The sequence below is a fragment of the Prionailurus viverrinus genome, chromosome B2, assembly GCF_022837055.1.
Source record: "Prionailurus viverrinus isolate Anna chromosome B2, UM_Priviv_1.0, whole genome shotgun sequence".
Lineage (NCBI taxonomy): Eukaryota > Metazoa > Chordata > Mammalia > Carnivora > Felidae > Prionailurus > Prionailurus viverrinus.
In genome coordinates, this window is record NC_062565.1 from 1,009,944 (window position 1) to 1,022,196 (window position 12,253).

The 12,253-nt window shown below is 36.5% G+C and overlaps 1 pseudogene; it reads right to left on the reverse strand.

The window, feature by feature from the left end:
* Positions 1–11,008: 11,008 nt before the first annotated feature.
* Positions 11,009–11,929, reverse strand: LOC125166334 (olfactory receptor 2J3-like; annotated as a pseudogene).
* Between the last annotated feature and the right edge of the window lie 324 nt (positions 11,930–12,253).

A 12,253-nucleotide genomic window follows, 5' to 3' on the forward strand; every position in this document is an offset into this window, starting at 1 on the left:
GGTGGAAGGAAGGAAACCCTTTTCTCATAGAGGAGGAGAGAGGGGAAGAGAGAGCAGCACATCATGTTCATGCAAGAAAAGCACTCCCCTGAAACCACTGGCTGGGGGATTGAGAGAAACAGACTATGGCAAGTTTTTTCAAACAGTGGAGCTGAATTTGGGAGGTTTTAGAAGTCTGCACCATTCTTCAGTGTCAATCCGGGTGAGCAGCTGTGTTCCTGGGGAGAAGGAGGATGGAGGCCTGGCGGTGGAGAGTGGACAGCATGGTGTGGGGATCCCCTGGGTTGTACTAGAAAAGAATGGTTCTGCTTCCTGCCACGCATTTGGAAGAGGTTATACTGCCTCTCCAAGGACAAAAAAAAAAACCTCGATGGCGCCTTTGAGTAGTCGTTCAATGGCAGGAGACAGAAGCAGATGCAGAAAGCATATAACCTGGTCACAACTTTTCTCTGTGCTTCACCATAAAATCCTGGCCCCTGTACAGTCCTGTGATTGCTTTTCAGAGACAGGAAAGCACCAGACACAGCAATGCGAGCCTATTCTCTGAAGTAAAGGAGCAGGCCTGTGACTTGCCGGGTCCTTTAAAATTTGGAGTTTTGAATCCCAGCAATAAAACACAGGACACCTATCGTGCTGGGCATGTTGATATTGCAGGCAGAGAAAGGTTGAAGCAGAGATCTGATGGAAGCCTGAGACATATGGGGGAGATTATTCACTTGTCTGTGAGGATTCCCTGAACAGCAGTGGGTGTAATGTCCCCTCCCAGGGATAAGAGAGCGGTGTGACACCATCTTCCTCTGACATAACACAACAGCCAGACTTCAATGAGCAACACAGCACCCTCATTAGAGGCTGGAGCCAATTATACCAAACCCCACCCCTGTGCCCTGCATAGGCATTTCTACTAGGGAAGGCCTGACTGTGACCCACCACAGTGGGCATCTACCTCAGAGGACCAACACAAGCCCCTCCCCCCCCCCACCCCGGTCCACATGCACCAAGTCTACAGATCATGGAGTGCTCCAAAGCATTAGCTTCAGTTCTGGTAGAAAGAATCAGGCTTCTTTCTTTCTTTCTCACTTTTTCTTTTTCTTTCTTTCTTTCTTTCTTTCTTTCTTTCTTTCTTTATCTTTCCTCTTTTATTCTTTCGTTTTCTTGAGAATCAAGCTTAGTTTTTTTTTTCTGTGTGTTTGTTTTTTTGTTCTTTTTCCTTTTTTTTGATAAGTCCTTTTGTTAATCAGGCTGATTTTAACAAACAAAGCAAAGAATATCTAGTTAAAGGCCCAAACACTCCCCACTTCAAGCAAGGAGGAAACCTGAAGAGGACTGACCTGGGGGAAAGAGCAGCCAATCACAATAGAAGAGTGCACACAACATACATCAGAAACACTTCCTGAAGTGCCAGGCTCTGAACACTGTATGATCCCTTCTTAATACAGCATTACTCTCAGGTGCGGGAAACATAACAATCTTTCATAACATGCAAAAGACAGAAATCTAGACAAAATGACAAGACAGGGGAATTCTCCCCAAAAAAGAGATCAAGAAGAAACCACAGCTAGGGATTTGCTCAAAACAGATATACGCAATATATCTGAACAAGACTATAGAACAATAGTAATAAGAACACTAGCTGGGATGGCAAAAGGCATAGAAGACACCAGAGAAACCATTGCTTCAGAGATAAAAGACTTGAAAAATAGGCCCCCCAAAAAGTTATAATGGAGATGCAAAACTGATGGGATGTAATCACAATGAGAATGGAAGAAGTATGGGAACAAATAGGTGACATAGAAGATAAAGTTATGGAAAATACTATAGTTGAAAGAAGAGAGAAAGAGAACTATTAAACACAAATATAGACTTAGAAAACTCCGTGATTCCATAAAATACAATAATATCCATATCCTAGGAGTCCCAGAAGAAGAAGAGCAGGAAAAAGGGGCAGAAGGTTTATTTTAACAAATTATAGCTGAAAACATTCCTAATATGGGGACAGAAACAAACATTCAAGTCCAAGAGGCACAGAGAACACCCCTCAAAATCAACAAAAATAGGTCAAAATCAAGATCAATATATTTCATAGTGAAATTTCTTAATGTAAAGATAAAGAGAGAATTCTTGAAGCAGCTAGGGACAAAAGGTCCTTAACCTACTAGGGTAGAGACATATGGTTAGTAGCAGACCTGTCCACAGAAACTTGGCAGACCAGAAGTGAGTAGCATGGTATATTGAACATACCAAACAGGAAAAAATATGCTTCCAAAAATTCTTTATCTATTAAAGCTGTCATTCAGAAGGGAAGGAGAGAGAGAGTTCCCAAGACAATAAAAACTAAAGGAGTTCATGAACACTGAACCATATCTGCAAGAATTATTTAAGGGGAACCTTGGATCACGAAACAGAGATGTAGATCAACAATATAGAAGGGAATAGACAATCTACAGGAACAGCTACTTTACTGGTAATACAATGGTACTAAATTCATATCTATCTATAATTACACTAAATGTAAATGGGCTACATGCTCCAATCAAAAGACAAAGGGTATCAGAATGGATTTTTTTTTAAAAAAGACTGATTCATATGCTCTTTCTAAGAGATTTATTTTATACTCAAAGGCACCTATACATTGAAAGTGATGGGGTGTATAACAATGTATCATGCTAATGGACACCAAAAGAAAGCTGAAGTAGCCATACATATATCAGACAATCAAAGACTGTATTAAGAGATGAAGAAGGGCACTCTGTCATAATTAAGGGATTTATCCAACAAGAAGACCTAACAATTGTAAATATTTATGTGCCTAACTTGGGAGCAGGCAAATATATAAATCAATTAATAACACACTTAAATAAATTCATTGATAATAGTACAATAATAGTAGGGAATTTACACTTACAGCAATGGACACATAACTGAGGCAGAAAATCAGTAAGTAGACAATGGCTCTGAATGACACGCTGGACCAGATGGACTTAACAGATATATTCAGAACATTTCATCCTAAAGCAGCAGAATCATATTACCATGCATATTTTCATACAACAATGCTATGAAATTTGAAGTCAACCACAAATACATAGAGTTTAAAGAACATCCTATTAAAGAAAGAATGGGTTACCCAGGAAATTAAAGAATAAATTAAAAAATACATGGAATCAAATGAATATGAAAACACAACAGTCCAAAACCTTTGGGCTTCAGCAAAGGCTGTCATAAGAGGGAAGTATATATCAATCCAGGCCTTCCTAAAGAAGGAGGAAATGTCTCAAATACACAGCCTAACATTACACCTAAAGGACAGGAAAAAGAACAGCAAATAAAGCCCAAGACAAGCAAAAAGGGAAATAATAGAGATTAGAACATAAATAAATGATATATAAATTTAAAAAAACAGTGGAACATATCAATAAAGAAGGAACTACTTCGTTAAAACAGTTTTGAAAATTGACAATCCCCTAGACTTATCAAAAAGAAAAGAGAAGGGACCAAAATAAAATCACATAAAAAAGAGGAAAAATCACAACCAACACCACAGAAATACAAATGATAAGAGAATATTGCAAGCAATTATATGCCAGGAAAGTGGACAATATGGAAGAAATAGATAAATTCCTAGAAACATATAAACTACCAAAAGAAAGAAATAGAAAATTTGAACAGACTGATAACCATCAAAGACATTGAATCACTAAACAAAAATCTCAAACAAGAAAAGTCCAGGGTCAGATGGCTTCCCAGAGGAATTCTACCAACCTTTAAGGAAGAGTTAAAGCCTATTCTTCTGAAACTGTTCCAAAACAAACACACAAACAAACAAACAAAATAAAAACCAAGAAAAAGAAATGGAAAGAAAACTTCCAAACTCATTCTGTGAGACCAGCATTACCCTGATTCCCAAAACAGACAAAGACCCTACTAAAAACCAGAAACACAGACCAATAACCCTGATGATCATCAAAGTAAAAATTTTAAACAAGATTCTAGCAAATCAAATCCAAGAGTACATTAAAAGAATTATTCACCATGATCGAGTGGGATTTATCCTGGAGTGCAGGGGTAGTTCAATATCTGCAAATCAATAAATGTAAAATACCACATTAATAAAAGAAAGGGTAAAATTCATATGATGATCTCAATAGATGCAGAAAAATCATTTGACAAAGTAGAGCATCCTTTCTTGTTAAAAACACTAAGTAAGTAAGGATAGAAGGAACATACCTCAACATCATAAAAGCCATGTATAAAACACCCACAGTTAATATCATCCTCAATGGGGGAAAACTGAAGCTTTCTCCTAAAGTCAAGAACATGACATGGATGTCCACCCTAACCACTGTTGTTCAACATAGAACTGGAAGTCCTCACTTCAGCAGTCAGACAACACAAAGACATAAAAGGCATCCAAATCATCGAGGAGGAAGTCAAACTTTTCCTCTTTGCAGATGACATGATATTCTACTTGGAAAACCTGAGACTCTACCAAAAAATTGCTAACACTGATACATGAATTCAGCAAAATCACAGGATATAAAATCAACATACAGAAATTCGTTCCATTTCTGTATACCAATAATGAAGCAGCATAAAGAGAAATCAAGGAATCAATCACATATAGAATTGCACCAAAAATCATAAAATCCCTAGGAATAAACCTAACCAAAGAGATCACAGATATGTTAAATGTCTATATTACCCAAAGCAATCTACACATTCAATCCAATCCTTATCAAAATAACACCAACATTCTTCACGGAATGAGAACAAACTAATTTAAAATGTGTATGGAACCACAAAAGACCCTATATAGCCAAAGTAATGTTGGAAAGAAAAGTTAAGCAGGAGGCTTCAAGCTCTATTATAAACCTGTAGTCATTAAGGCAGTATGGTACTGGCACACAAAATAAAAAGATACATAGATCAGTCAAACAGAATAGAGAACCTAGAAGTGGAACCATAACTATAAAGTCGACTAATCTTTGACAAAGCAAGAAATGATACTCAATGGAAAAAAGACAGTCTCTTCAACAAATGGTGCTGATAAATCTCGACAGCAACATGCAGAAGAATGTACCTGAACCACTTTCATTCACCATACAAAAAAATAAATTCAAAGTGGAGGAAAGGCCTAAATGTGAGACTAGAAACCACCAACATTTAAGAGGAGAACTCAGGCAGTAACATCTTTGACTTTGGCCACAGCAACCTTTTATTAGACATGTGCCACAGACAAGAAGAACAAAAGCGAAAATGAACTATCGAGACCTCATCAAGACAAAAAGCTTCTTCACAGTAAAGGAAACGATCAACAATACTAAAAGGCAACCCCACTAAAAGGCAAATGGGAGATGTTTGCAAATGACATACAGGATGAAGAACTAGTCTCCAAATATAAAAACCTCAAACTCAACACCCAGAAAACAAACAACTTAGTTAAGAAATAGGCAGAAGACATGAATGGACAATTTTCCAAAGAAGACATCCAGATGGCTAACAGACACATGAAAAAATTCTCAACATCACTCATCATCAGGGAAGTACAAATCAAAACTACAATGAGATAGCACCTGACACCTTTCAGAATGACTAAAATTAACAATTTTGTAAACAACAGATGTTGGCAAGGATGTGGAGAAAAGGGGAACCCTCTTACACTGTTGGTGGGAATGCAAACTAATGCAGCCATTCTGGAAAACAGTATAGGATTCCTCAAAAATTTAAAGATAGAACGACCCTATGACCCAGGCATTGCAAAACTAAGTATTTATCCAAATGATACAGAAATACAAATATGATGTGGCACATGCACCCAAATATTTATAGCAGTTGATATATAGTTCTGTATCAACAATAGCCAACTTTTAAAAAGAGCCCAAATGTGCACTGAGTGATGAACGGATAAAGTGATGTATATGTATACAATGGGATATCAGTTGACCATCAAAAAGAATGAAATCTTGCCATTTTCAATGATATAATACACCACTATGTATTATGCTATGCAAAATAAGTCAGTCAGAGAAAGACCAATAACATATGATTTCACTCATATGTGATATTTAAGAAACAAAACGATTATCATATGGTGAGAGGAGAAAAAATAATATGATATAAAAACAGAGAGGGAGGCAAACCATAAAGGATTCTTAACTATAGCAAAAATACCAAGGGTTGCTGGAGGGGAGGTGGGTGGGAATGGGTTAAATGAGAGATGGGCATTAGAGAGGGTACTTGTCATAAGCACTGGGTGTCATATGTAGGTAACTAATTACTAAATTCTGCCCTTGAAACCAATACTACACTCTATGTCAACTAACTTGAATTTAAATAAAATCCTGAAAGAAAAAAATAAAAATAAAATGATTAAACAAAATGAGATACTCAATTTTATTTCCATGCCACTCACAATGACATTTGGATACACTGGCATCCAAAAACATGGGATGAATTTTGCAAGATATGTACAAGATCTGTACAATACAAATTTCAAATGATTCTGAGAGAAATTAAGGTGTAAATAATTGGAGATATGAGCCTTGTTCATGGATCAGAAGATCCAATATTGCCAAGATGTCAATTCTTCCCAAATCGGTCTATAAATACAATGCAATCCATATCAAAATGCTAACAGGCTTCTTTTTAGAAATAACAAATTGCATTTCACTAAGGTTAAAAACTTAACCTTTGAAAGACACGATTACAAAAATCATACCATACCCTAAAACAATATATTTACAAAACATCTATCTGATAAAGGACTTGTGTCAATAATATATAAATATATCACTTTAAAACTCAATAAGGAAGATGAATGACCCAATGATAAAAAGGTAAAATATTTTAACTAAAACTTCACAAAATAAGATATATCAAGTACATGAAAAGTTAGTGAACATTCCAAGTCCTCAAGGAAATGCAAATAAAAATGCAATAAAAAAGGAACCCTCATACCCTGTAGGTAAGAATGCAAACTGGTGCAGCCACTGTGGAAAACCCTACGGAGTTCCCTTAAAAAAAGACTTACCACATGATCCAGTAATTCCACTACTGGGTATTCACCCAAAGAAAATGAAAACACTAAATCAAAAAGATATATATGCAACCCTGTGTTTATTGGAGCCTTATTTATAGTAGCCAAAGTAAGAAAGCAACCAAAGTATCCATCAATAGATGAATGGACAAAGAATATGTGGTTGGTATAGATAGATTAGCTTTATATAGATGATAGGTATAGATGATAGATATAGATACAGATACAGATGATACAGATAGATATAGATTATATAGATATAGATGATATATAGATATGTCACAATGGGAAATTGCTCAGCCATAAAAAATCATGCAATTACCATTAAAAAAAGAATGAGACTGCCATTTATGAGAACATGGGTGGACCTAGAGTGTATTATGCTAACTGAAATAAGTCAGACAAAGACAAATACCATTTAATTTCATTAATATGCAGATACAAAGAGACAAAATAAATGAACAAACTAAGGAAGAAAGAGAGAAACCATACAAACACACTCAAATACTAGTGGTTGTCAGGTTGACAAACTAGTGGTTGTCAGGGGGGAGGTAGGTGGGGATGGATTAAATAGATAAAAAAAAGATTAAGAGGTATAAACTTCCAGTTATAAAATAAATAAGCCATGGATATAAAAAGCACAGCATAAGAAATATGGTCAATAAGATTGTAATAACATTGTTTGGTGACGGATGATGACTACACTTATCTTAATGAGCATTGAATAATGTATATGTACACCTGAAACTAATATAATACTGTATGTTCATTATACCTTAATTTTTAAAAACCCACAATGAGATACAACTATAAACCTACTAGAAAAGCTAACAGAATAAAGGTTGACAATACTAAGTGTTACAGATAATGTGGGCAGTTGGAACTCATGTAAACTGCTCTTTGCAGTGATCATGGTACAGACACTGTGAAAACATTCTGACAGTTTCTAATAAATGTGAACATATACTAAGGACATGATCCATCAATTCCACTACTACGCATTTACCCAAGTTAAATGAAAATTACATGCACACACAAACACTTGTCTACTAGTTTTCATAATAGTATTACTCATATTAACCAAAAAGTAAATACTCCCAAAAGACTATTATCAGATATAGTGGATATAGTGTACATTATTCATACAATGGAATTCTAGCCATCACTTAAAAGGAAGGAGCTACTGATACATGCATAAATTTCAAAGACATTATGCCAAGTGAAAGAAGCCAAACTCAAAGATTACACACTGTATCATTACATTTATATGACATTCTAAAAAAAAAAAAGAGTCAAAACTATAGTGAAAGAAAACTGATTGCTGCTTAAGGCTGTAGATGGATGAAGAGAATTAATTGCAAAGAGCACAGTGTTCTTTTGGGAGTCATGCAAACGTTCTATGTCTTCATTGTGTGATATTTACATAATTATACGTTTGTCAAAACTCATTGAACTGTACATTTAAATGGATGAATTTTATTGTATGTAAATTATACTTCAATAGACCTGAAAAAAGACAGCCATTTATCTGCTGAAAGGCTGGAGTGGGGGAGGCTGTGTGGTTCAGTGGGTTGAGCGTCCAACTCCTGGTTTTGGCTCAGGTCATGATCTCGTGGTTTCATGAATTCGCATCAGGCTCCGCACTGACACTGTGGAGCTGCTTGAGATTCTCTCTATCTCTCTCTGTCTTTCTCTCTGCCTCTCTCCTTCTCATGCTGTCTTTGAAAATAAGTAACTGAAACATTTTTTTTTAATAACAGAAAGGCTGGAGTACTACATGAGGTATTTCAAATGGTAATATTTCTAGGGAGGCAGGAGGAGTCCCTATTTTCATATTTTATAAAGTTTGTGTGATATGCAAAGGGATTCTGTCGCATGACTTAATATTAAAATTATTATTTAATAAAAATTCTATTACATGCATGAGCCTTGTTGTGGATGGGTTCAGAGATTCTACCTTCTATCAGTGATTCTGAGATACACACACACACACACACACACACACACACACACACACATTTTTAAGGTTTTTTTTAAAGTAGAAAAAGAAAAGAAGTCTACCTGTGCTGTATTACTGGAGAGTCTCTCCCACCCATGACTCATCAGTATTATTATTTACTACTAAGAGTCATAAATTAAAGGATACGGGTCAATTTTCTTTCTAACATTAAAAGAAAGAATAATGATGTTTAAAAGAAAAGTTTTAACGTACCTTCAATATGTTATTAGTAAAGCCCAATCAAAACAAATTAAATACATATTGGTTTCTTTGGTTTTACTGAATAGTATCATCTTCCTACAGGAATTACAAATCGTATTTATTTTTCAAGATTTATGGCCAAACTCCTTGTTTTCTTTTAAATTTCATTTATTTAGGGGTGCCTGGGTGGCTCAGTCGGTTGAGCGTCCAACTTTGGCTCAGGTCATGATCTCTCAATTCGTGAGTTCTAGCCCCACATCGGGCTCTGTGCTGACAGCTCAGAGCCTGGAGCCTGCTTCAGATTCTGTGTCCCCTTCTCTCTCCGCCCCACCCCTGCTTGTGCTCTGTCTCTCTCTTTCAAAAATTAATAAACATAAAAAAATTAATTTCATTTATTTATTTGTTTGTTTACTTATTTTAATATTTTTGACAAAGAGAGAGGGGGAGGAAAGGGGCAGAGAAAGAGAGAGAGAGAGAGAGAGAGACAGAGACAGAAACAGAGGCTACAAACCGGGCTCTGCACTGAGAGTGGAACGCCCAACATGGTGCTCAAACCCACAACTGTAAGTTCATGATCTGAGCTGAAGTTGGACACTCCTTGTTTTAAACTTTTGAAAGCAACCCTAACTTATTAGCACTGTGCACAGTGACAAATTAAGTCATATAATGATACTTTATTTTTTTATCTTACATTTTTATTTCTCCCACCAGAAAATGAGTTCTATTCAGGCAAAAAGAGTGTTTTATTCATCTATTTTAGCAAAACCTCTGAAATCTAGAAGATATTTAGCTATTAAAGTAAATGAATAAATTAATGAGTAGATGAATAATTGGATGGGTGGACAAATGAACTATTTTGAACAGATATATCTTTATATTGTTCAATGCAATAAGCATATAGACCCATAGAATAAAACACTATAATATAGTATCTTGAAAAAATATGCTTTAACTAAAGAATTGTCATACATCTTGTCACCATTTTGCTAAACTGAATGCCTGTCAATGACCAAAAACTCAATACATGTATATCTTTACCATAGTGCTCCATCTTTTTGTAGATATTATTGCTTAGTCCATAATTTAGCATATTAATATGTTTTATTTATTTTTAAAGTTTTTATTTATTTATTTTGAAAAAGAGAGAGACAGTGGGGGATGGACAGGAAGAGAGAATCCCAAGCAGTGCAGAGCCAGATGTAGGGCTTGAACTCATGAACCATGAGATCATGACCTAAGCCAAAGTCAAGAGTTCAATGCCTAATTGACCTGAGCCACCCAGGCTCCCCTTAACATATTATTTTTAAAAATCATCCCCTAGGGGTTACTGGGTGGCTCAGTCAGGTAAGCATCAAACTCTTGATTTCAGTTCAGGTTATGATCTCTCCATTTGGTGAATTCAAGTCTGCATTGGGCTCAGTGCTCTGTGGAGCCTGCTAGGGTTCACTCTCTCCCTCTCTCTCCTTCTGTCCCTCCCCCACTTGTGCTTTCTTTCTTTCTCTCTCAAATTGAATAAATAAACTTTTTAAAAAGTCCCTAATTTCTATGGACACCAAATATGGAATTATTAAAGATTAAAGTGTTACAAATAAAAAAAAAGTTACCTTTAGATAATATTTTAGAATTAGTCAATAAAATGTTTACAAAGTTAAGACTGAACTTTCGCCTATGCTTACTGGGTTGTAAATTAAAATAAGTGTCAAAGAAAAGGGAAACCACCATCCAAGATGGACGAGACTGAACAAAAGTTGCAGGATAAAAATCGTGTTCTATCACATCTCCCACTCCCATCCCGCTAGTCTCCTTACTGCCCTTCTACATCTTTGTTTCTGAGAGTGTAGATTAGAGGGTTGAGGCTAGGTGTGACAACAGTATAAAAGAGGCCAATGAACTTGCCTTAATCTTGAGAACTTCCTGATGGTGGCTGCAGATGTATGTGCATGATTGGAATGAAAAAGAGGGACACAACCATAAAATGGGCTCGACATGTCTCAAAGACTCTCTGAAGTCTGACTGATGACTGCATTCTAAACACAGCCAGGGCAATGGCATCATATGAGCTGAGAATAAGGATGAGTGGTATCAGGACGAAAATGGAGCTCATGAGGGTCAGCTTGTTAGCACGGGCATCAACACACGATAATCAGAGCAGTGCTGGAACTTCAAGAAGAAATGGTCCACTTGGCGATGTCCACAGAGGGGGACCCAGAAGGTAAAGGAGGAATGAAGTGCTGAGGCGATAAAGCCACTGACCCAGGAAGCCATAGCCAACAGGTGGCTGAAGCAAGCGTTCATGACCATGGCATATTGCAGGTGTCTACAGACAGCTGCATAACGGTCATAGGACATGAACACCAGGAGGACGCACTCTGGTTCCCAATGCGAGGACAAAGCAAAGTTGAGTCATGCAAGCAGCATAAGAGATGGTCTTTTCTGGGCCCCAGAGGTTAACCAGCAACTGAGGGATGGGGCTGGTGGTGTAACAGAGATCCAGAAAAGAGAGGTTTGGGAGGAAGAAGTACATGGGAGTGTGGAGATGGGCGTCCAGGCATGACAAGACAATGATTAAGAGGTTGCCTATCAATGTTGTCAAGTAGAACATCAAGATAAGCACAAAGAGAATTACTTCCAGATGAGGCCAATGAGAAAAACCTAGTAAAGTAGCCTTCAGAACTTATATGATTTTCCATCATCATTCACTGTTTCCCAGTACCTGAAGAAAGAATCATAAACTCAAAGGCTGCTTACTCATTGTTAAACACTGGCCAGTAGACTGGAGAAAAAGTATGCCATTTCCAAAATGCTCTTGTTTCAGTAACATTTTTATAGTTTTTATGTTCATTCAGATGTTTCTTCCTGTTGTGGACACGATCAATAACTTCTCAAGTGAATGAGTTCATTTTATGAATCCCTAAGGTAGTATTGGATAAACAAAGATTGAAGATTATGTTCCATAGCCAAGAAGACAATTTTCATGAAAAATTACCTTTTTAACAAAAAACTTTCAATTTATTCCT